This window comes from Erinaceus europaeus, chromosome 17, assembly GCF_950295315.1.
Source record: "Erinaceus europaeus chromosome 17, mEriEur2.1, whole genome shotgun sequence".
NCBI lineage: Eukaryota > Metazoa > Chordata > Mammalia > Eulipotyphla > Erinaceidae > Erinaceus > Erinaceus europaeus.
Window position 1 is genome coordinate 26,174,002 of NC_080178.1, and position 26,644 is coordinate 26,200,645.

Genomic DNA, 26,644 nt, shown 5'->3' on the forward strand with positions numbered 1-26,644 from the left:
CTCCAGCAGTAAAATGGGGATAGTAACTGGCACCTGTTAGTGAAGATATAGCTGTTATATAAGTTAACTTTAAATTGCCTGGATAACCAACACTATTCTAGCAGTGCTTCAGTGGAAATTATGGTTCAGTCATGAGACATTTTTAAAAAAATATTCATTATTTATTGGCTAGAGACAGAGAGAAATTGAGAGGGCAGGGGAAGATGGGCATGGAGACACCGGCAGTCCTGCTTCACTACTTGTGAGGTGAGGACCACGGGTTTGAATCAGGATCCTTGCTCACTGTGACATATGCACTCAACTAGGTGTGCCACCACCTGGCCCCTGGCATTTCTTTTTAAATTCCCTTATCATTTTAAAGACAAGAGCACTTCAATTCTCTGTCACATTTCAAGAAAATGAACACAGCACCTTTCTCTAACACCCTTGATAAAAATTTTTTTTTAAATCTGCACTGATAAACAGCTGGCTAATACGAAAGGAAGAGGACAGGATTGGCAAAATAGTCAAGAGCCAGTCTGAAATCCAAGGGCCAAAAGAACCCTCCCTCCCAAAGGAGAAAGTCACTTGCTCAAGAACTTTGTATCAGCCAGGACACAGGCCACATTTCATTCTACAGAGCTACAAGGTTCACTGTGTTTCACAAATTCCCTTAGAAGCATAGCACATAGGAAAGAACTTGAACTAACCTGATTCTATTTAACTCTGCTTTTCCCAATGCTTTTGGAAGAGTCAAAGAATGGCAGCAAGCTAAAACAATGAAACCATAAACTCTGTGAATCCACTTCAACACTTACCTCAACTCACTATTTCTAAGAGATACCTGCACCCACCCCTCACATTCACTGCAGCATTATATATAGCCAAGGCATGGAAACCACCTAAGTATTCAACAGATAGAAGGATAAAGAAAGTGTGTAGCCTGGGTCGTGGCATAATGGATTAAGCCATATATCTTCAAACATGAGGTAACAAGTTCAATTCCCAGCACTGCATATGCCAGAGTGATGCTCTGGTTCTCTCCTCCCTCCCCATATAAACAAATATTTTTAAAAATAAAGAAAATATGAGCATATTTATACACATACAAATATGCACACCAGAAGCAGATAGGCATGTGTACATACAATAGAATCTTATTCAGTCATAATATAAAGTTTTACCATTTGCAACAACATACATATACTTGAAAGCATTATGTTATGTTATGTGAAACAAGTTAGGTAGAAAAAGATGAACATCAAATAGCCTCACTTACATGTGGAACCAAAACCAAAACAAAGGGAGGAAATTAAATTCATAGATACAGAAAACAGACTGACAGTTACCAGCAGTGGGAAAAGTTAAGTGAAGGTAACCAAACTTGTAGTGATAAAATAAGTCCTGGATATGTAATATGCAGCACTGTGGCTATAGTTAATAATATATTTAAAAGTTACTAAGACATTAAATCTTAGAATTATCACGACAGCAAAAAAAAAAAAAAGACAGGTAACTGTGTATGATGACAGGTTAACTAGGATTGTTGTAATGATCATTTTGCAGTATAAACAAATACCAAATCATTCACAAGACCCCCAGCACCCTGAACCCATCAGTATTTGATGGGGAGGGGGAGCAAATTCAGTTTCTAATGTCAAAGAAACTGAATCCCAAAATAGACAAGATGATCAGGCAGTGAGTTAAAGAGCCATAACTTGATCGTATGAAGCCTGGGCAGCCCTGTTGACAGATTTCCTTACTGGTTGTCCAGTGTGGAATTCCATATCCCAGCTCAGTACACAAAACAGAAGCTCTTATCATCCTGCACTTTGATTCTCCCTACCCAGTCTTTTCAGCGATTTCATCAGGTTTAACTAGTTTCCACATATCAGAACTATTTCTCCTTCTTGTAGTCTTTCCTCATCAAGGTTATGAAACTAACATCCTAGGCAACATCCCAAACCAGTAGTGAAGCACTCATCAAAGAGTGGGAAGAAAATCAACTCAAATAACGAGAAAATACAAGGAAAGAACACGGCAGGGAACAGAACAGCCTTATTAAAGAGTCCTCTTCACATCTGAGGTTCTTGTATTCACTAATCAAGGAGAAATGTGGATAATTAATGACTCAATAAAATCCAAAATGAGCCCAAGTTTAGGGAAGCAATCAATATCTGTGCCCCAAGACAGACAAGCATCATTTAAGCTCAAAGAACTCCCTCTCTCAAGGCATTTGGACTGTTAGAGAAACAACGCTGAATGTGAGTATTTAATATTTTAATGTTTTAAAGAGCTGACTCTCCTAGACTCAGCTGGTGATCAATTTACCTTTTAACTGTGTTTTTCAGCTCGATAATCTGCTCTAGTTGAAGCAGTGCCTTGGTATTAGGTGAGTGTATGAGACTAAGGAGAAAGAATTCTTTTGGGACCAATACTAGAGGTGCCCTCATGACTTTCAACACTAGACTGGATCACAGTTTCCAAGCAGAACAGCATTATGGACCCAAAGATGTCTGACAACCCACCTCTGACCAATGAGACCCAACACCCGCAGGCAAACGGTTGACTCAGAAAATTGTCAGGCACACAAACACAAATGTTATAACAGAAAGGCTCAGGCCCCTCCAGACTGCCTTGGACAAGGCCAAAGCTCTCAACAGAAGATACTAGAATGGAAACCCTAGCTCATTTCTTTCTTACTAAGTGCACTTAACCCCATGCACCACCGCCCAACCCCCAGCTCATTTCTTTCTTAAGCTAGTATTCTTTCTACTACACTAAACTGCCTATGATAAAGCAAGTACATCAAACCATCAAATATAGAGATAAGCCTAGTATGACACAAACTAGCACTAACACACAATCAGCTATCCTACCAAATCATAGTTGACAAATTTCATTCTTAATCCATATTAAGATATAAGTGGGGCTGTAGAGACAGCATAATAGTTATGGGAAAGTCTTTCATGCCTGAGACTGCAGTTGGTTCAATCCCTGGCATCACCATATGCCACAGCTGAGAGATACTATAGTTAAAAAAAAAATATATATATATATATATATATATATATAATTTCAAATAAAATAAGCATTTATTAACTTGATCACAGAATAAATAAGATCATTATTACTCATGTAATATATCTCCTCCAGAAGTCCATGTGTGCATTTCATTTACCACAACATTAAAGCTATACTCTTTAATGTTGTTTGAAATTCTTTTATTAACATTTCACTAGATATCACCATGCTATTAAAAATTCCTCAAAAAGACTGATTAAAGTCACCATATTAAAGCCAATTTCGGATCTACAGTTTTCCAAGGGAAAGTCCTATACTGACAGTATTAAGGAACTGAAATATTTGAAAGTTTACATTTCCATGTAGACATACATTAAGGACATAGAGCAATGGAGCATGACCTCACAGTAGCCCTGTTATTTCAAGAGGCTATAGTTCATTACTAACACATGATAAATCTTTGTATGAAATATGATCGACTAATAAACATACAAAATGCACAAATTAAAAAGTCAGGAAAATAAATTACTGCTCAATTAAAAAAGACCCTCTTTTGATCTCAGACCCTTCTACTCTTTCAAAAATTCCCTACTTTTCCCTGCTCTTCTGGACCAGCTATTTAGTCCAACGCAAGTCCTCCTCTGAGCCTTACAGAATCACCATGAAGAGTGTGGTGTGCTTATACTGTGAGGTATAAAACTGTACCCCTAAAATATAAGCCTTATAAGCCAGCATTATCCCATTAATTTTATTTTTCTCCACGTGCATGACCCAGGTTTAAGCCTAGCTCCCACTGCATTGAAGAGAGCTTTAGAGCTGTGGTCTCTCACTTTCTCTCTCTCTGCCACTATCAAAAAAATTTTTTTTATTAAATTCAATTAATCAGCACATGATCCTCTCTGTTCACCCTACAGAACTCAGTCCCAGAGCGGACACCATCAGTATTCCAGTTTAAATGGTGTTTGTTATTGGTAGCGTTGTCCGTTTATTTCCTGTACCCTCTCCTCTTTTAATTAACATTTAAATACTCTATTCCCAACAGACCAATCATTCTACAATGATCTTTGAGAAAGGAAATGGGGGCTTTATTTCCTTTTTTTAAAAATTTGACCACAACCTTAAGTCACAACATTGGCCTAAGAAAATGTAGGGAAAACAAAAGTGGAAAAAACACACTTGCCAGGGTTTCCACCCCTCTTCCAGAGGCCTTGTTCTCCATGGGAAAAGAGGACTGGCACTAGTCCATCAGCATCTGCTACACTCCACAGCTTATCCTATTACTGCAATCTCCCAGTATAACATTTTCAAGATGCAGCAACACACTTGATTTCACCTAGAGGCAGTGCTATGGTCAGAATAAAGTTTGTCACTGGGAGGATAACCTCTAATAAAACCCAGCATTTAGGGCCAAATGTAAGGAGGCAAGGCTACAAACTCTTGCTATATTCAAACAGTTCTTCTGTGATCTCAGCCTGGAGACAAGGAGTGTGGTCATGAAGCCAGCAGGTAACCTCTGTTTCAAATTCAGCCAAGGAAAGAAACCAGCTGCCAAAGAGACTCTATTTCCTGCTGTGGAAACAGAGTCACAGCTGGCCAGGGTGAGGCTCCAAGGCCAGGGTGTCATGGGAAAAGGAGCAGAATCCCGAGAAACCTCAGTGACCTCTGAGTTTTCTTCCCCTATTCCTGGCTTTAAAAAAAAAAAAAAAAAAGGATTCAAATATGCATAGAGATTTAAAGTATAATCTTGGGGGGAGTGGAGTTCCAGAGGGACAGGTCCACTCTTCCAAAGCTTCTCTATGGTTTCTGCCACATATGCCATGCTCTTGTATGATCATCTCCCCTTGAACATGGAGCCTGACCAATACCTGGGTTCTCATCAATGGAAATGGGCACAAGTGACAGGATATACTCTCACTTAGGATTACTTTTTTTTTTTTTTTTTTGCTGTGACATGTTACAATATGCAAAGACCTAGGTTCAAGCTCCTATTTTCCTCCTTCTGGGCAAAACTTTGCAAGTGGTTAAGCAGGGCTACAGGTGTCTCTCTGTCTCTCTCCCTTTCTATCTCCTCATTCCTCTCAATTTCTGGCTGTCTCTATGTAATAAATAAATAAATAAATACAGATGAGAAAAATTATAAACAAAAATTTTTCTTTGCTGTGACAAGTAGTGTAAATAGATTTATCTGTCCATTTTGAATAGAGACAGAAATTGAGAAGGAAAAAGGAAGATATAGAGACACCTGCAGCACTGTTTAACCACTTGTGAAGCTTCCCTTAGAGCTAAGGGGGGGGTTTGAACCCTGGTCTTTGTGCACTATAATGTCAGCACTCTACCAGGTACACCACCAACCAGCACCCCTGAAAAATAGACTTATCCTTCCTACCCATGACCACAGAATGTGAGCTCAGATCTACAGGGATGCAGAGGTCACATATATTCCTAAGATGAATATGGGCCCAAGATCAGATGAAATCAATGGGGTTTACAGTCAACAATATTTATACACCTTTCTATATTTAGGAGCTACTCTCTTCCCTGATCCAGCTTTCCAGCCCTTTTTCCAGCCATGACATCATTTCCCCAGACAATAACTTGGATCCACCTCCATATCAGAGGTCAGGCTCAGAAAAAAAAAAAAAAACTAGTATAGTCATGGGCCCTTTGGAATATAACTAAAATAGACCTACTAGCTATCTACAAAACGGAGACCTCCCCTCAGATCTTCATCTGCACTATTCCAGCCTTTAGGTTCAAGATTAATCAGTCAACAATTTGTTTGGCTTTATATGTTACCTCTTTTTTCAGCCACCAGGTTCCAGATAACATGATGTCAACCAGACTTCCCTGGACAGACAACCCCACCAATGTGTCTTGGAGCCCTGTTTCCCCAGAGCCCTGCTCCACAAGGGAAAGAGAGTGGCAGGCTGGGAGTATGCCTCGACCTGTCAATGCCCATGTTCAGCGGAGAAGTAATTCCAGAAGCTAGACCTTCCACCTTCTGCACCCCATAATGACCCTGGGTCCATACTCCCAGAGGGATACAGAATAGGAAAGCTATCAGGGGAGATGATGGGATACGGAGTTCTGGTGGTGGGAATTGTGTGGAGCTGTACCCCTCCTATCCTATGGTTCTGTCAGTGTTTCCTTTTTATAATAAATAAATAAACAAACAAACAGACATCCATGTGCTATGTTAGCATGTCTGCTCTACCAGAATCCTTCAGGTGTTATTTTAAATATCCACAGAGGTGCAATTGATGCATTTGAAGAGTTAAGTGCATGTGATAGTCACTATCTGTCCTCCTCCAGCTAGTATAGATGACGGTACTGTTTCTCCCACTGTCTTGCTATACTGCTCTTACACTGACTGAATGAGTTTCTCTCTCTCTCTCTCTCTCTCTCTCTCTCTCTTTTTTGCCTCCAGGATTATCTCTGGGGCTCAATGCCTACACTTCAATCCACTGCTCCTGGTGGCCATTTTTCCCATTAGATAAACAGAGAGCAATTGAGAGGGGAGGGGGGAGACAGAGAGGGAAAAAGAAAGATAAGACACCTGCAAGTGGGGAGCTGGGGGTTCAAACCGGGATCCTCGTGTAGATCCTTGTGCTTGTACTATGTGCATTTAACCTGGTGCACTACTACCCTGACCCCCGAGCATCTCTTCAAAATGATCTTTCTTACTGATTTGTAGGAGCTACTTATAGTCTTTGTGATACACATTACAGATACATTTTCTTTAGTCCTTGCCACATCCCTCACAACTTCCACTAGTGCCCCTGAGCACTTGAACTAATGTCCTTCCAAAATAGTAGCCCTGCCTACTTCTCTCCTGTCCACCTGAGGATGAGGTGGTTCAGATGGAGAAAAGAGTGTGGTTTCGGTTTTGGGTGGCGGGGTAGGGGGGTGGGGAGGGTTGGAAGGTGACAGAGAGTAGAGCATACCACACGCCCTTGCATGTGAGGTTCAGGATTCTAGCCTTGGCACTGCACATGTCAGAGTGATAATGTAGTAGCCTACTCTCTGATGAAATTTTAAAAAATCTTTTTAATGGGTGCTGTTGGAAATCTAGGGGAAGAGATAGGAGATGCCCCTGTTTTGTTACTGCTGTTCTTGTTTCCAGCAACAGACAGTGGACAATCTCACTGCAGAACGAGGCTTGGTGCAGGGTTACTAGGAGTCTTCCTCAACACACACATTCTGACTTAAAGCTGACTTGGCCTCTCCACCCGACTGCTTCAGTCCCCTAAATCAATCCCTTAAATGTTTAAAAGTTAAAAAAAAAAATCCCTGTGAATCCTCAGCAAAAGCAAGCATTTTCCGGGGGTCGGGCAGTGGTGGCGCAGCCAGTTAAGTGCATATGGTGCGAAGCGGAAGGACTGGCATTAAGGATCCCGGTACGAGCCCCCGGCTCCCCACCAACTGGAGGGTCACTTCACAGGTCAGTGAAACAGATCTGCAGATATCTATCTTGCTCTCTCCCTCTCTATCTCCTGTCCTCTCTCAATTTCTCTCTCCCCTATCCAACAACAACAGTAATGACAACAATAATAATGACAACAACAAGGACAACAAAGGGGGTAAAAATAGCCTCCAGGAGCAGTGGATTTGTAGTGCAGGCATGAGCCCCAGAAATAACCCTGGAGGAAAAAAAAAAAAGCAAGCATTTTCCTAAGCCACTGGGGGAAACTTCCAGTTGAACCAGATTTAAGGAAAGTTGTAATAGCCAATGGGCAACTCCCCCCTGAAGCCCACATGCTCTTCAGCTATCCTTAGATAACTGACATCAGAAAGCATCACCTCAAAAGCATGGACCTGAGGACCTGATTGAGCACACACATTACAATACAAGCGGATCTGGGTAACTGATAGGAAAAGATGACCAGAGGGCTCTGAACTCCAATCAAAACCTGAAGAAAGAAGAGGAAAAAACAAAAGACATTCGGAAATATTAAGAAGTGTAAGTGTGACTTAGGAAGGAAGAGAAGACGAGACCACAGGGGGAAAAAATGGGCAAATATATATAAATATAGACAGACAGTTCTAGAAATAATAGTCAACATATATCTGCAACCTTGGGAAAACTACTGTAGGTAGCTTCCAGTTGATGGAGTGGGGATACAGAACTTTGGTAGTGGAGATGGTGTTATACCACTGCTACATAATTTTGTAAATTAATACTGAGTCACTAACAAAATTCTTTTTAATCCCATTTTTAGAAGGAGAAGAAAATGAAACATAAACCTGGCAGTAGCTTCATCTGTCTGTCTCCACACAGGAGTTAGATGACCTTGAACCAAATACTTCTGGATGTCAATTTGCTCATCTGCAAGATGGGGTACACACCCTTCCTAGTGATCACTCCCATATTATTTCCTGGGTGGCTTTAAACAATAGCAGTCTATTCTCTTCCAGAACTGGAGGTCAGGCCTTGGAAACCTAGGTGTTGGTAAAGCCAGACTGTCTCTGAAGGTTTACAGAAAGAACTTCCTAGTCTCCCCTTAGCTTCTAGGAGTTCAAGGGCTTGTATTTGTATCACCTCCAGTCTCCACCTCCATTCAGTCACCTTCTTCTGCATGTCTGTGTAACCCCTCTTCTTAAGGACATCAGACAGTGAAATAAGCTGTCATCCGCCCTCAGCAATATGCCTTCACTTTTACTAATTACATGTACACAGCATCCCCTCCCCCCCTCCCCTTTCCAAATCAGGTCACATTCACCAATACCAGGCATTATGGCTTGAACTGACCTTTTGGGGGAACAGAGGTGCAGCTGCCTGGAGGATTGTGGGAAGACTTAAGTACTGAGAACACCACCAGGGGCATACTCAAGTGCCCCGCCATCACTCCCTACACAAGGGAGTGCTTTTCTCCCATACAGCAGGCTCCCTCCCAGAAGGCCAGGCCAGGCCTCCTAATACCTCATAAAAACAAAACCACAAGCAAGGCCCCCACGGCCAACACACCGCCATGCCATCCCCGTAGCTGATGGGCTGTTAAGGTGCTTAACACAAACAAGCCAGGGTTTTGGTACCAAAAGCTACTGGTGTCAGTGTTTCAGCAGTGGATGTCTCAGAGAAAAGTCTGTACCCCACCCATAGGCCTCACACACTTCCTCTGGGAGGAGCTGCTCTGCCAAGTGAGTGGCCCCCATGGGCTATTCTAAAAGTAGGAAAGGGCTTACTTGAGGTGTGCACCACTGGTTCTAACATCTGGTTGTCTTCCTGCTAAGCAACAGCTTCTAGCAAAGAAGCCCCAGGAGACTCACAGGCCTCAAGGAGAAAGCCTCAGCTAGCTCAGCACAGGGAACTTCCAGCCCAGGAGAGTCAGATGGACAAGCAGTGTGACTTAGATTATGCCAGGAATAAATCACAGACAAAACTGGGTTCACCTCCCCCAGCCTTGGTGGGAACCAAAATGCCCACCACAAGGATAGAAGCTGCCACCTTTGACTTTGTGCTCATTAAGTCCTAAGCTCCAGAAGGGTGGATTTTTTGTGTGTGTATAAAGCTTGAAAATGAGGAAGTAAGTGGTCCAGGAGAGCCTGGGACCCATTAACTAACCAGCCAGTCAGTGGTTCCATTAAGAGAAAAATGACTGAAAATCTGAAAACTGTCCTTGGGCAGCCATTCAAAGATTCCATTAAGAGTTTCCTGGGAAGTCCCCTGGGGGTCCATGCCAATGAAAAGAAGATGCTTCCAAGGACGTAAAATGAGGAGAGCTTGGACTGAGATGGCAGAGGCCAGGATTCTAATTGCAACACTTTGGAATACCAGGGCTCTCCCTCCTGTTCCCTGAGCTTCAATTCCTAAGGAGGAGTAACAAGAGTCCCACACTAGCACTCTCTCCTGTGAGGCCCACAATCCTATTAGCCAGATCTGAAGCTGAGTCAGAGATAGGGGACTTGCCAGAGGCACTTAAGAAAGAACTGTCCAGAGCACAGAAATCTGTAGCTCTCTCTTGTCCCATTTGCCAGTGCCACATGATGAGGCTGCCTTTCAGGAACAAAACCAAGTGAAACAGCCACTGAGTTAGAAGACAAGGAACTACATTCACCCCAAAGGGAAACTTGGAAACACATCACTATTGTTATTCCAAATAGACAAGTCATTGAAAAGGCTCCAGAACAGCCTACAAAGCCAGGGTCAGAAACCCACATAGAGAAATAAACTAAGAGATGGCATAATCCTCACTTCATATCATGCACAGGTGTTTTTTTGTCTGTTTGTTTGTTTGTTTGGTTGGTTGGTTGGTTGGTTGGTTGGTTTTGTTTTTGTCTCCATGGTTATCACTGGGGCTCAGTGCATGCACATGGGATGCATTGGATCGACCTTCTCGTGGTGCATCCCGTGAGTACCCATTTATTGGGGAAACTGACGATCCTTCCTAGCCGACTGAATCCACATGGATCCCAGTCACTTTCAAAGCCGGCAACAAGCAGACATCACATCAGGCTCAACCTGACGCTGTTGACTGGCTACGGAAGAAGGGCAAACGCTAGAAGAAGAAGTGCATGCACTACAAATTGGCTCCTGGAGGACTTTTTTGTTTGTTTGTTTGCTGTTTTCATTTTATTGGATAGGACAAAGAGAATTTGAGAGAGGAGGCTAGGGGAAGGGAGATAAGAGAGGAGGAAAGAAAGTTCCGACACCTATAGACCACTTCACCACTTGTGAAGATAACCCCCCACCCCCGCAGAGGTGGTGGGGGGGTTATCTTCAACCAGCATCTTTGTGCAGGTCCTTGTGCTTCCAGGGGGAGCAGGGGCTTGAACCAGGATCCTTGCACAGGTCCTTGTGCTTCGTACTATGTGCACTTAACCCAGTGCACTACCAGACCCTCCTCATCCATAGGTTCTTAGAAATTATAACTATAGGGAAAGAACCTCTAAAGAAGCCAGGTCTGGGAACATAATGGCAGAGGAGAGCCTAGTGGGGGTTGTATTGTTAAGTGAAAATGTTATGTATGTTCAAACTATTGTATTTTACTGTCAACTGTAAACCATTAATCTCCCAATAAAGAAATCTAAAAAAAAAAAAAAAAATCCTCACATAAAGTCATTTCATTCAACATAGCCAGGATTTTTTTCCCCCTCAATGTTATAACAAAACAACAATAAACAAAACAGCATTCAAGGACTTGGAATTTCAGTGCCTTCATCTATAAAATGGGAATAATCATGCCTCTGTGCCCAGAACCTTTTTATGAGAACTGTGAGCTCTCTCATAAGGCACTCCTGGCAGGTACTAAGTAGGTAACTGTAGTCTCCCTTCCCCCTTGTCTCTCAGGAATGCACACCCACTCCTATGCTCACAAGAGCCCTCCTGCCTTAGAGGTCTTTGCTGACCTCCTAAACACCCACATACCTGGGAGCCAAGCACCTGTCTCCGGTCCCTTTGCCCACAGTCATGCCTTGCTATAAAATGGACTCTACCAAGAATAAGCTACAAGAACACCTTGTCCACAGCAGTGGTCAGCGCTAAAATTAGAAATTGAAGGAGCAAATGCTTGCAAGCACTTGAAAGAAATAAACTTTTTCCATCTCAAAGACCATCTTTTGTTTTAACAATGAGTCATTTTTACATTTTTCCATTAAAATGTGATTCCTTTGATGAGATGGCGGTGATATCATTAAGGATGGCTTTTCTCCCCCCCTTGTTCTCATTTAATCAAATAAAAAAGCAGGTGACCTACCATCAGGAATCCCTTTTGTGATTTGTTTCTTTTACTGTTTTACTGGTCCATAAAATCCCAGTCTGAGGATGGCCAGGCAGTGAATCAGTGATGGATGCATGTCTTCCTCCATTCCTCCCAGATCTACCTCTGAATCCAAATTAACAGACCTGACTTCTGCTCTCACCGTTCAGGTGAAACTGCTCTTTCCAAGTCCCTTCCCTCCACCCTGCATGTCACAGTCCAGAACAGGTTGTGTCTATTACACTCAGACATGCCAGAACCTCCATAGGAAGGGCAAGACCAGTCTGTCCAAGGTACTCTGATCAAAGCAAAGTCTTATCACCAAAGAATTGTCCTTAAGAACTGGAAAAATCCAGGACCATAGCCTGGCTCTTGACTTTGTCTCTCTAAGCATCAGTCTCCTTACTGTGCCAAGAAATGCCCGTGATGATCCTTATTCCACAGGAATCTTGAAGGATCTGACACAATCAAATGTGTAAAGCAAGTTCTGGGTTTCCTCTCCTTACTCAGATCACCCTTTCTAAACAGCACTGTTACATTATTTTTTTATAATGCCAACTAATTACCCTTTGTTTTGTCCACCATTTCCCTCCCCTTGACCACTTAATCCACTAAATAGCCTTCATACACACCCCTGTGTCAATAACTTAGATCTACAGAGATTCCCACTCCTTTCTACTCTGCTCTGATCCTCAATCACTCTTAAATAAATGAAAACTCTCTAGAGAGAGCAGGGAGCAGTCAGTCCAAGTGTACTTAGAGGAAAGGCATGTCATTCCAAAATCTTTGAGGCTCTTCATTCACCTTAAGAACTCATTTAAAGGAGATGCTCCAGAAAAAAACTTAATGAGCCTCCCAGAAGCAAGCTGTTCATTCCACTGGAGCCAAAGCAGAGCATATGGAAAAATTACCACTAGTGCCTGGATCACATGATGGCCCACAGAGTGCGTGCACCCTCTGATACAAAACTTAGGGTGGAAAAAAATACATATTCTGCAAGGGCAAAAGGGGCCAAGATAGACCTTGTGAGACTGCAGCTAAAGTATAATATATCTAGAATTCTCTGGACTCTACTTCCAGAATCTAATGTAACAGTAGCCCTTCAGCATGTCCCATGCCATAGAGGAAAAAAAACCTTATGTAATAGCCCCCTAGCACCATTAAACAAGCTCAAGTGCAAATGCTAAATACATGAGGGTCCAGAGGCATCAAAGTGGGGGAAAAGTTATGTGACTGTATCCCAAAAAGACCAAGACAGCAGAGGAAAAGCATTCCAAGGGTGGGAGGGTAAGTTGATAAGAGTCTAAATATGAAAATGAGCCTGAAAAATCTGGTCTTAATAGTACCTGCTTAAAAATAGTGTTCTTGTGGCTGAAGAAATGGCTCAATTGGAGAGCCTCTGACTTGCATGCCTGAGGTTTCCGGTTCAATCCCCAGCACTATATCTATCACTGTGTGCGTGCGTGCGTGCATGCATGCATGTGCTGAAACTCTCTCACATGTGTAATAAATTAAATCTTGGCTTAACTGCTGTTAGAATAATATTTTATACATGATTTTTCCAAGTATTTTATTTATTTTACTTTTGAGAGAGATGCAGAGAGAGAAAGACACAGAAACACCAGAGCACTGTACAGCTCTGGTTTATTGTGGTGCAGGGGACCTGGGACTTTGGAGCCTCAGGCATGTCAGTCTCTTTGCATAACCATTATGCTATCTATCCCAGCCCTAGAATAAAATTTTAAAGTCTGCAATATGTACAAAGTGAAACACAAAGTTAAGTAGGAACTCAGACATTCATTCAACAAACTGGGTGCACTGTCAATGTCAGCTAGACTAGACATTGGAGATTCAAACAAAAGTTAAACATCCACACCCCAGACCACTAACCTGTCTCAGAGAATGAATCCTAAGCCTGTAGTCAGGTTCAGAAGTGAACACCAGGCAAGGGCTCGGCAGCTAGCAGGGTGATCTCTCCAAGCCCGCCAAGGATGCCTTTATAGACAGGGTCACTTAGACAGAGAGAGGCACTGTAACTGGCTATTAAAAATAGTGAATTTACCTTCTTCACCCCATCATGGATGAAGCTTGAAGGAATCATGTTAAAGAAACAAAAGAATGAATATGGGATGATCTCACTCATAGACAGAAGTTAAAGAACAAGATCAAAAGAGAAAACACTAAGCAGAACTTGGACTGAGTTGGTGTATTGCACCAAAGTAAAAGACTCTGGGTGAGGGGGAGGGTTCAGGTCCTAGGACACGATGGCAAAGGAGGACCTCATGGCAGTTGTATTGTTATGTAACAATGTTATTCATGTACAAACTATTGTATTTTACTGTTGACTGTAAACCATTAATCCTCCAATAAAGAGGTTTTTTAAAAAACTATGCATTGAATGTGCACATACATGTAGAAGACTGAAACATGGACAGAAGGGATCAACATCCACATGAGGGTTGGAGGGACGTCTGGGTCAAAGAGAAAGTAATGAAGTTAGAAAAAAAATCTTTGAGAGTATTTGTAATTCATCTATCTTTAAAAGAAAATCTGACTTAAAATGTCAAATGTGAAGAATCTGATAAAGATCTGTGTGGCATCTGCTAAATTATTACTGCTCCTTCTAAACTGTTTAAAAGCCTCTAGAATGCAATTAAAAAGCCTATGATTTAAAACACTCAGATTACCCTAAGAGTTCAGTAAATGTATCGACCACCCAGTATAGGAAAAAAAGTGTAAGAAAATTAGAATAGCAAGTGTGAAGTCCAAGATGAGCACATACAAAGAAGCAACAGCTATCAAGAAGTGTCATTATCAGTATAAGGATCCCAGTTTGAGCCCCTGGCTCCTCACTGCAGGGGAGTCGCTTCACAAGTGGTGAAGCAGATCTGCAGGTGTCTATCTTTCTCTCCCCCTTTCTGTCTTCCCCTCCTCTCTCCATTTCTCTCTGTCCTATCCAACAACGAAGGCATCAATAACAACAACAATAACTACAACAATAAAATAGCAAGGGCAACAAAAGGGAATAAATAAATATTTTTAAAAAAGAAGAAGTGCCATTATATGCAGGTGGATCCAAGTTATTGTCTGGGGAGATGATGTCATGGCTGCAAAAAGGACCAGAAAGCTGGATCAGGGAAAAGAGTAGCTCCCAAATACGGGGAAGCTGTATAAATATTGTTGGCTGTAAACCCCATCAGTTTGATGTGATCTGGGGCCCATATTCCAGATGCTAACATGATGCCAACCGTACTTCCCTGGACACATGACCCCACCAATGTGTCCCCACTTCCCCAGAGCCCCGCCACAATAGGGTAAGAGAGTGACAGGCTGGGAGTATGGACTGACCTGCCAATGCCCATGTTCAGCTGGGAAGCAATTACAGAAACCGGACCTTCCACCCTCTGCACTCCATAATGAACTTGGGTCCATACTCCCACAGGGATACAGAATAGGAAAACTATCAGGGGAGGGGGTGGGACACGGAGTTCTGGAGGTGGGAACTGTGTAGAGTTGTACCCCTCTTATCCTATGGTTTTCGTCAATGTTTCCTTTTTATAAATAAAAATTAAAAAAAATAAGAAGAAGCGCCATTATGGGCTGAGAAGATAGTACACCAGTAACAGCCAGAGGTCCCAGGCTTAATTCATGGCGTGACCACATGCCAGAGTTGAGAAGTGGTCTGGTTTTTCTCTCCTTCCTTTCTCCCTGAAGAAAATAAATAAATAAGTCGTTTAGAAGGACCTACCATAGTGCCTAACACAATATAGGTACTCAAAGGGGAAAAAAAAAAGGATTATAAAGGTTTTGGAGTTGGCTCAGCAGTAGAGCAAATAACTTGCATGTAAGGCCCAGGTTCAAGTAATAGCCCTGCATATAATGTGACAGTAATACTATTCAACCATTAAAAAAGAAATGTCGCCGTTTGGACCAAGGATAAACCTTGAGGATACTGTACTAAATGAAATAAATCAAGCCAAGGAAGACAAACACACTATGATCTCACTTACATGTGGAGTTAAAAATAAATAAATAAATAAGCCTTTCAATTCATGAGAACCAAAGATTGGTAGCTACCAGAGAAGGGAGGGGGGAATACAAATGTGAAATGAGTGGTGGTGATCAGAAGTACAAACTTCTTGCTATGACGTTAGTAATTTCTAGGGGTGTAATCTATAGCAACGGTGGCTACCATTACTAATACTGTACTATATATTAAAAAGGTGCTAAAAAATAAAAGGTAAATCTTCCAAGTTCTCATCACAGAAAATGAAACTTTCATAATATGCGAGATGAGAGATGTCAACTAAATTTATGGTAGTAATCATTTCTGGATATACACATAGGGCAAATAAAAAGGAAGTGAGATGAATTCTGTAGCTGGGAGCTGGCTGGGAAGGAAGGACAGCTTTCTAGACAAGATCACTGACAGCATTCTGAAGGGTGAATGGGAAGTTTTCTTTGAGAAACTATGCAAATAGCCAGAGCCTAAATCAACAGTAAGACCAGACAGCAAACAGGGACACAGACTACATACACAGGCTGCACTGAGCTGTAAGGAGAGGAATAAAGCAGGAAACACCATCCACACCTTCCCAGAATCATTTGCTAAGAATCCAAGAAGAAACAAGGTCCACTTGGGCAACAAGATCATCCTCCAAGGAAGTTAAGATCACCCTTAACAGTTCAGCCCAGCAACAAGATGAATGTAGGAAAGTGTTCCCTCTGTAGTCGGGGTGCCAGGAGGCCCCTCCCTGGCTGCTGGAGGAACAGGGGAAGAGGGGTTGGCCCTGAAGACACTGTCCAGTGAAGTCTACACATCAGACCATGGCACAACACACATTTCCAAAGGAATCAAGGGAGTTCTGTTGTCATTAATGACTATAATGTAGCAGAGTTCAGCCACCACCCACCCACCTACTCACAGGCAATACTTTCCCACCGATTTGAATGAAGAAGGCAGAGTGGCTTCCTCGACCCCAGCCTCTCAAACCATTGCTGTAAAGTGTGGAGGAGAGTTCAATTATGGGAAGAGGCTGAATGAAGTGTTTGGTAGACAAAATAGTCCAGCAACAAGTAACTAGCTTTGTTGTTATTGTTGTTTTTTAATCTACTTACACCCTTTTGTTGCCCTTGTTTATAGTTATTATTGTTGTCGTCGTTGTAAGATAAGACAGAGAGAAATGGAGAGAGGAGGGGGAAGACAGAGAGCAGGAGAGAAAGATAGACACCTGCAGACCTGCTTCATCACCTGTGAAACGACTCCCCTGCAGGTGGATCCTTACACTGGTCCTTGCGCTTCATGCCACGTGTGCTTAACCCACTGTGCTACCACCCAACTCCCAAGCAAATATCTTTGAACAAAAGGTAATAGTAACATTCACCAACTGACTTAAACCAACTCTCTAGTTCTTAGTAAGTTAAGGTCAGATTTCACTGAATTTACAAAAGCAAATGTGTTCTAAGTTCCAAGGAATAATTTATTACACACATATAATTTGAATCTTTGTAGAATTGTCTTTCTTTTTTAAAAAAAAAAGATTTTCCTTTTTTAATTTATTACTGGATAGAGAAAGAGAGAAATTGGGGGGAGGGGAGATGGAGATGGAGAGAGACAGACAGACACCTGCAGCCCTGCTTTACCATTTGTGAAGCTTTCCCCCTGCAGGTGGGAACCAGGGGCTTAAAGTCGTGTCCCTGTGCACTGTAGTGTGTTAGCTTAACCAAGTGCACCACCGCCTGGCCCCAGAATTTTCTTTCCATCTGAGAATTATTCCTCTGGAGCCACAACCCAAGAAATAGTAGAAAGGTTCTACATGCAGTGTTACTGAGCACATGAAATGTGAGGTGTGAGTGAGGAAGTGACAGTTTTCATACACTGGAGAACAAAGGTCTGTGGTACTTTTCTTACTGGTTTCTGGCTCTATAGTACTGTAGTCCAGTGATATGAAAATCCACCCTTTGTCAGCTGCTAATTTTTCCTACCCTAAAAATAATGCAGGGCTGGGGACATAGCATAATGGTTATGCAAAAAGACTCTCATGCCTGTGGTTCTGAGGTCCCAGGTTCACTTCTCAGTCTCACCATAAGCCAGAGCTGAGCAGTACTCTGGAATCTCTGTCTTTCTCTTTCTGCCCACACCCACCATAAGCTAGAGCTAAGCAGTACTCTTTAAAATAAAATAAGTAATATATATATTATAATAACTCAATTGAGTCAGGTGAATAGCACAGTTTTCACACAGGGAGGGGATTTAGATATGAGAGGTCCCAGGTTTGTTCTCCAGCAACACCCCTCGCCACAGCTGAGCAATGCTCCAGTAAAATGATGTCTTCGTCATGCACATTCTTTTGGCTAAATATATGCACACATCCCAAACTATTAATTACAATAAAATCAAAAACGATTATGTTTTTTATTATGTTTTGACGATTATGTTGCTAAGTTTTTCCTGCAAATTAAGACATCCGCTGGGCCAGAAAAATAACTCTGACCATTAGAGAACAGAATTTGCATGTCTGGAGTTCCAGAAGTCACAGGTTTAAGTACATGCACTACTTTCTGCCAGAGCTGAGCAGTGCTCTGGTGTGTTTCCCTCCCATGTGCAGGTTTTCTCAATCAATCAATCAATCAACCTCCCTCTCTCTCTCTCCATATATATATATATATATATATCCCCCTCTCTCTCTTTTCTCTCATAACATAATCAATAATATGCCTTTTGTAAAATTATTACCTGAGTCAGAGATAGGTCACTGGGTCGGGTGTTTGCCTTGTCAAGCTTTGGCACTACATGAAAGGTACCATGGTGCCAGAGGGAACTCCAATATTGTACTAGCTCTCCTCTCTCAAAATGCCTTTCTCTGTTTCTCTATCTGCATAATAAAAAAAAAACACCCAAGGAGCAGTGAAATCATACATGCACAAGATGTCAGTTAAGGAAGAGAAATAAAAACACCCACTTAATAGTAGCTATGAACAGCATTTTCCCTATTCCCAGCTGTCTTCACATACATGATTCACACAAACCACTCACAACTAGAATTGGAATTAGACAGAACAGACCAATGCTGTCTCCTATGTACAGACAAGGACGTGAGCTCAGAGAGCACGCCACTGCACTGGCTGGGCTGGATGGTCTTTATATCTTACTTTCATATCTGAAAAGAATACACAGTGTCATTCTGTGCTCTCAAACCATTTATTCTGCCAGGAGTTCAACAAGGAAAAAGTATTTACACACACACACAGCCGGCAAGATATAAAATCATTGACTCTATAGAATCATAACTATGTAATGTCAAGCAAACCAGCAATCATTCACATTTCAGTAAAGTAATAAACACTCTTCGTATTGTAAGATTATCCTAAATAAACCTCAATAATCATTAATACAAGTAACAGTGGTGGGCAACTATAAAGGCTAAATGCTTTTTTCACAGGCATTAACTCATTTAAAATGCTTCTATTTGATACGGGCCACTGTTATTCCCACTTACACATATGACACCTTAGGCTGGAAAAAAGTTGGAAAAGTCTGGCCAAGATCAAGGGAGTTCGCTAAGATTTGCACCCATGCCGATTCATTCAAAGACCTATGATCATAGGGGCCACAATTGTGTTTTTCAAGTTTTCATGTACACGGGAACTACTGTGAATCTGGTTAAGAAGCAGGTGCTGAATCAGGTGATGCTGGTACTGTTAGCATGTAGACCAACCTTTAAGCAGCAAAGCTCCCCACGTCAATCCTTATGCGATCATCTTAAAAGAGAAAAGACCAGAAATGTGTCTCCTTGCCATTTAAATATTACCAATGCTTAGTGCTCTAGGAAAGCAAAAGTGGGCTTTTCTTCTCAATAAGTCCTGCAAAAAAAAAAAAAAAAAAAAAAAAAAAACTTCCTTTCCATATGGCAGATCCTAAGCTGTTCCTGTAAATTCCCACCCGCAGACACTCCCCCTGGGCAGCCACTGGTGTCAGACTCACTAAGCCCAACTGAAGCTTAATCAACCCTCTCATCTCATTAGCAGGGAGGATTTTATCCCCAAAGCTTCTGTTAACAAACACTCACACACACCCAGGGAGCAGGTGCATAGAGGAAAGGCCCCTAGGGGCTGTCCAAGGAAACAGGGTCATTGGCCACACTGCCAACCACAAGTACTTCTCTCTGAGTCACTAGAAAATCTGAGATCAGGTATTTCCCTCTGTCCATATATTTCTACATTCAATCAGTAAAATGCTGTGTTCTCTAAATACTTTAACCTTCCAAAATTTTGCAAACACTGCACATTTTATACTTGAAAAACCTTCAGTACCCTCTAACAATCCTTCATGTCTTTTTATGTGAGATCATCAGATATTGGCTGTTTAATGAACCTCTGGCCATCTGCAGTAACCCTATTTATCTATACTAATGTTTAATCGTAAGAAAAAACTTAGCTAATACCAGCAATGTAGTCCTTGATAATAGACTTTGTTTCCCTAACTTTTCATCCTATTTATACTTCTTGACTTTTGCTATACCTCCTATAATGAATAAATGAGTGTTTCCCCCAATGAGTTAATGACATTTTATTGTACATTTAGCCCTATAATTGATGTATTTCTATCACCCTCATTTCCCTCTAAGATTATATTTATCGATGAACTTCCTTTCCTGAATTATTTGTGTGGCTTCAATGGCAAATTTTTATTTCCTTTTAAATTAGAGCAGAAAAGAATCTCCGGTTTCTTCCCTTTTAGTGTTTTTAACCCTTGTTATTTTAAAATCAGACTTCTTCCTCTAGGCAACTTCTATTCATTAAGCAAACTATGTAAACTCCTTTCAGATGGAATTAACAGGCAGTTTTCTTTTAATCTTTCAGAAACTATTTTCCTATGTAACATACTCCTCTGACGTCCTAACTAATTTATCAATCTATTTGAATATTGTTATAATCCACTTTTCTGTCAAAAGCCTCTTTCTCTTTGTGTTCTTGGTTTTTACCAAAACTGTTCAGCTCTGGCTTATGGTGGTGCTCGGGACTGAACCTGGAACTTCAGAACCTCAGCCATGAAAGTGTTTTGGATAACTATTATGCTATATCCCTAGCCCTGAACTTTTACTCCCCCCCTTCCTCTTTTTTTTTCCTGTCAAAGGTGTCTTTGCAAGTCTCTGAAGACACACGGGACGGACTCTTCCAAACTCTAGAGCCAAAGCCACAGGTCAATGAAGGACAAAGACTAAGCCAGTTTAGCCAGGTATGTTTCCTTCCAATCCTCTTTAAAGCCACAGTCACTTCTCTCTAGTGATCACCTCTATCCCTAGGTAACTACATTATGTAATGAACAGAGACTGACTCAGGGACCGAATTACAACAGCAAAATAGGAACAGACTTCAAAGAACACAACAGATCACATTCTGCTTCGTGGAACTTTAAACACACATGAAAGGGTGAGCTCTCGGGGGCTGGGTAGCGCAGCGGGTTAAGCACACATGGTGCAAACCACCAAGGACCAGCCTAAGGATCCCAGTAAGAGCCTCCAGCTCCCCACCTGCAGGGGAGTCACTTCACAGGTGGTGAAGCAGGTTTGCAGGTGTCTATCTGTCTTCCCCTCCTCTCTCTATTTCTCTCTGTCCTATCCAACAACAACAATAGCAATAATGACAACAATAAACAACAAGGGCAACAAAAGGGAAAAAATAGCCTCCAGGAGCAATGGTTTCATAGTAGAGGCACCGAGTCCCAGCAATAACCCTGGAAGCAAAAAGAACAAAGAGGGAGTCAGGCGGTAGCGCAGTGGGTTAAGCACAGGTGGCACTAAGCGCAAGGACCGGCTCAAAGACCCCGGTTCAAGCCCCCGGCTCCCCACTTGCTGGGGAGTCACTTCACAAGCGGTTAAGCAGGTCTGCAGGTGTCTCTCTTTCTCTCCCCCTCTCTGTCTTCCCCTCCTCTCTCCATTTCTCTCTGTTCTATCCAACAACAACAACAATAACTACAACAATAAAACAACAAGGGCAACAAAAAGAATAAATAAATAAATATTTAAAAAGATAAAAGAATGCGCTCCCTTTTCTGTTCTAGAGTGTTGCTGAGTCACATTTTATGAGCGCTTTTGCTCCTCAGATCCTGACAATGCCCTCTCAGTGCTGGACAGGGATCCCGCTCCATGAACATAGATTTTAATTTCTGAGCATCTCCAGTTCCCCTGGTAAGTTTATTATTCAGAAACTAAGCATCCCGATTACATGTTCAAGAGCCATTAGCTTTTCCTATGCTATCATTATCACACACTAGGGCAACATCAAGGAACTTTAGATATACTGAATCTTTACCCTACTGTTTCAGTGCTGCCCTTCCTAGATCCCACCACTGTTTATAGTTTTTTCTTTAATAATTACAAGATCTCTTCAATCTTTCATTAAAACAGAAATTCTCAGTGCAAGTCCTTCTTTCCTACCAGTCTGTTTCCCTAGGCCCCTTTCAACTGGGCCCATTTTCACTCATACATTTTAGTGAAATATATGCTCTATTTATAACTATACATTAGAAACCCCCTTATTCGATCTTCCTCTGATTGCTCTTAGCATCTCTATATATGCAAATATGTATATAAATATATTTTTTCCACTTCAAATTCTGTTTTTCCATTGAAACACCCTATGTTGTTAATCACTTATCCATCTTCCCCAAACTCCATTTTAATTTTATAATACAAAAACAAGTTAAATTTAGAACTTTCCAAACTGAGAGGCATTTTTGCAGCTGACTGTGAAGCTACAAGTGTGACCAGAGCTCATTTTTCAGCCATGTCCAATTAGTTTAATGACTCCAGGAGAACACTGCTCTGATTCAAGGCTAAAACTGAAGGAAAATGTTCCAGTAATGCCATCAAAGACAACGCACTTCTGATATTCCCAAAGCTATGCTCCTTGCACCTTAGACTAGTGTGAAAGGATTTTTAAAGCAGTAAAATCAAACACACTTCAAGCTTTGATTTTTCGATGCCAACAGACACACAAGTATCCCACATGGAACACTGTACCTCAGGTTTGCAAGTCTTCTAAATCAGGTTATTCATAAACGCCACTTCTCTCCAGCACCCACCCGTAGTTGCCAAAGGTCTATTCCAGAGTAAGCAAAATGGCTGCCTTGGCTCTCTGTGGCCTCTCTCCAGGCCAGACACAGCCTGCATCTTCACACTGCCCTGTTTGTCTGTCAAAAGATAGTCAAATTTGGGCACTAGCAAAGTTAGTCTTCTGACATCATAATGATTCATGAAAAGAAGGGACCCAGTTTTGTTTCTGAAGAGAAACTGAGAGTCACAGCTTGGAACCCTGAAGTTTATTTTGGTTCTCCTACAAGTATGAACAATGTAGACCTGCAGTGTTATTTTCACACAAGGCACACAAGAACCCTTTGGTTGGAATGACAAGATGAAGCAAAGTATTTCTAGCAGTCCATTAATAATTCACCTTCCATAGAAAAGGATAGTAGAGACTAGTTCAGAAAAAATAATAATAAGGTGTTCTTATCCATGAACCATCTTCGCTTAAGTTCAGGATCAGAAAGTAAGAAAAACTTAATCTTCTTTCCTTTTACCAGCATTATTATTTTTGTCTTAAAAATTGATTTCTAGACTTTATAAACAGTAGGGCCTTTTATTTGGTATCCAGTGCTATTCAAGGGAAGTATGGACTAAAAAGAAATTGCTTTGGGGTGATACTCAAAAAACATTTTCATGAAAGGGGAAGTTTTTTTCCTATCATTAATATTTTTAAAAGCAAGTCTAAGCCCTGGGTCCATACTGCCAGAGCGATAAAGAATAGAAAAGCTATCAGGGGAGGGGATAGGCTACAGAGTTCTGGTGGTAGGAACTGTGTGGAGTTGTACCACTCTTATCCTGTGGTTTTTTGTCATTGTTGCCTTTTTATAAATAAAAATTAAAATTTAAAAAAAGCAAGTCTTAGAATGCTAGAATAATCTGTTGTTAGTGCTGTTGCTTTTAATAAAATGAGTCTTCGCAGAGGCCAACTAAAATGCCTTTAGTGGCAAGTTCTCCAAAAAAGGGAATGAGAGAACATCAGTTTCAATCTGTCAATGACAGGCCACTTGACTATCAAATTAGGATGTCCCCAACTCCAAGGGCACTCTAACATGTCATTCCACCTAATGTAAGCATCACTCAATATTGACAACACGACCCAAAAGTGGAATTCTGTAGCACAAGCTATCTGGTGCACTAACTTCTTCCAACCAATATGGCCCAGCTGAATGCAAAGTCTAGGTTTGTGCAGTCCCACCTATGTGTCAATTCGAAAACCACCTTTCACTGGCTGAGGGCTTGGGGAGATTTCTCAACTGTCTATGTTTGGCCTCCAGAAGACAGTAAAGTAATCTACCCACATGGATAAACTGCAGTGGAAATGAAATCAGATCCCACCAGCAGAGGAAGCATTAAATAAATTATAGGATATACCGGGAGTCGGGCTGTAGCGCAGCGGGTTAAGCGCAGGTGGCGCAAAGCACAAGGACCGGCATAAGGATCCCGGTTTGAACCCCGGCTCCCCACCTGCAGGGGCGTCGCTTCACAGGCGGTGAAGCAGGTCTGCAGGTGTCTATCTCTCCTCCTCACTGTCTTCCCCTCCTCTCTCCATTTCTCTCTGTCCTATCCAACAACTACAACAATAGAACAACAAGGGCAACAAAAGGGAATAAATAAATAAAATATTTAAAAAAAAAAAAATTATAGGATATACCATATGGTGTTTTTCTATAATAGGTAGATGGATAAAAACTGAAATACAGGGAGTCAGGCGGTAGCGCAGCAGGTTAAGTGCATGTGGTACAAAGCTACAAGGACTGGCAGAAGGATCCCGGTTCAAGCCCCAGCTCCCCACCTGCAGGGGAGTCGCTTCACAGGCGGTGAAGCAGGTCTGCAGGTGTCTGTCTTTCTCTCCCCCTTTCTGTCTTCCCCTCCTCTCTCCATTTCTCTCTGTCCTATCCAACAACAACAATAACTACAACAACAATAAAACAACAAGGTCAACAAAAGGAAATAAATAAATTTTTTTTTAATTTAAAAAAAACTGAAATACAGTCCAACACTCATAGACCCTAGGAATTATAGTAGCCCTGAAGCTACTCACATCCTGGAATGTGGCTAATTTACCTTTAATGGGAGAGCATCTCTGAACACAGGATGAGCCCATCAGCCAACAGCATCTTCTGACAGCAGGTGGAAGGTGTGTTTGATTGGTCACCAGGGTGAGTCTGAGCATGACTCTTTCTGTGTCGCCACTTATGTATGACCTGTGCTGTGCATCGCGGGCACTTCATAGTGTAAATTTACCCACTATTTAGTGTCTTTTTTTTTTTTGAAAGATTACACTAAACTTTGAAAAAGCGCCCTTGAAACATGTACACTGATGCAGACCAAAACTACCTCAATAAAATAAAATAAAATAAAATGCTATACTAACACTGCACGTTGAAATGAAGAAAATTACTGTGTACATAAAAAGGCAAGGAAGCAAAAAAAAAAAAAGGAAAAGGCAATGAAACACCACAAATTTAATAACAAGGAAGCAAATTATCTGTCATTGGGAGAATGGCTACAATTCTATATTGCATAGCACAAGACAAGCGCTTTAAGAGACTTGAGTGAAAGGAAGAGTCTCACAAATAGCTGAAACTACACTATATTCTGCTTTTGACATAGAGCCAAAAGGAATGTCACTCATGAAACAAGAGATGCAAGAGAAGCTGAGTGAAAAATGCCAATCACTGAAAAAAAAAAAAAAAACTGAACTATCTAAACCCCAGAGGTAGGGGGTTGGCGAGAGACCACCAGTGAGCAGGTGTGACCAATTCAGGTGGCTCAAAGTTGAACTGAACTGACAAAATACAGCATTTAAGTAAATGTTGGGAAAAAGCAAATAAAACCAAAACTATCAATATAAGCAAGTTAGGATGTTATTAAAGCAAGAGCTTCAATAGTGTGTGTGTGTGTGTGTGTGTGTGTGTGTGTGTGTGTGTGTGTGTGTGTGTGTGTGTGTGTAAGGGGGAAACTGAGCCACACCAAGTAGCTCATTGTATTTTAGAAAAGGAACTAGACACAGAGAACAAAATAAGATTTTAATATAATTACTTCTGTTTAGCTTGAAACATATATAATGAGCATGAATTTGATGTATTATTTTTACAGCCGTTTTAATTCAAGAAGTCTGCAATAAAGTAATACCTGCTTAGTCTCGGTCTCTTGCCAACAAAACAAACTTCCAATGACTAGTAGCTATCACCACACTCCTAAACACCACAATAGACATAACATGCAAATATTTAACGTGATGCCAACCCACAAGGAGTTTACAGTCCACCAGGATTAGACCCTAAAGGAAGTGAAGACTGCCAGAGATAGAGATGATAGAAGACAGAAATAGATATGGCTGGAGTCGAGCGGTAGCGCAGTGGGTTAAGCACACATGGTGCAAAGCACAAGGGCCGTGTAAGGATCCCGGTTCGAGCCCCCAACTCCCCACCTGTAGGGGAGTCGCTTCACAAGCAGTGAAGCAGGTCTGCAGGTGTCTATCTTTCTCTCCCTTTCTCTGTCTTCCCCTTCTCTCCATTTCTCTGTACTATCCAACAACTACGACATCAAGAACAACAATAAAAACAACAAGGGCAAATAAATATTTTTAAAAAAGAAAAAGAAATAGGTAGTGCCATAAATTGAAAAGGCTGTTGCCCAAAAGTCACAGAAGCATCGCCATGTTCAAATAAATCTCAGCCTACAGCTGCAGGAGGAACCTTACAGCACCAGCATATTGAATGCATTCACCCAGCACTTTGTCTACAAAGCTAAAGCTCAAGAAGCAATCTGGGACATATGTAATCGCCTCTGAAGGCCATTCAAGAATGAACAGTCCACTAAATGTTCCCCAGACAGGCTACTCATGTTTGCCGA

At 41.5% G+C, this 26,644-nt stretch overlaps 1 protein-coding gene across 3 annotated transcripts in view; it reads right to left on the reverse strand.

Moving 5' to 3' along the window:
• LDLRAD3 (low density lipoprotein receptor class A domain containing 3) overlaps nucleotides 1-26,644 on the reverse strand; it is an 852,030-nt gene that overhangs the window by 817,257 nt on the left and 8,129 nt on the right. The gene's annotated exons all lie outside the window — the stretch shown is intronic.